Source organism: Triticum aestivum, chromosome 3B, assembly GCF_018294505.1.
Source record: "Triticum aestivum cultivar Chinese Spring chromosome 3B, IWGSC CS RefSeq v2.1, whole genome shotgun sequence".
Lineage (NCBI taxonomy): Eukaryota > Viridiplantae > Streptophyta > Magnoliopsida > Poales > Poaceae > Triticum > Triticum aestivum.
The window spans coordinates 659,013,964-659,014,197 of record NC_057801.1 but is presented as its reverse complement, the minus strand read 5'-3'; positions in this window follow the sequence as shown (position 1 = coordinate 659,014,197).

The following is a 234-nucleotide window of genomic DNA, read 5'->3' as shown; positions in this document are numbered from 1 at the left end:
CCGTCGCCCTATCTCCCTCGTCTAGCGATGCAGTGCCGCCCCAATCTCCCCGCTCCGCCGCCGCCGCCCCAATCTCCCCACTCCGCCGCCGCCCCCCCGCCTTCCACTATCACCCGCTCGGCCACCTCCACCCTCCTCTACATCGCCGGAGGAACGGGCACACCTGGCGCGCCGCCTCGAGGCCGCGCTCGAGCAGGTGAGGAGGGAGTCGGTGCGGCAGGGCGCGGCGCTGGA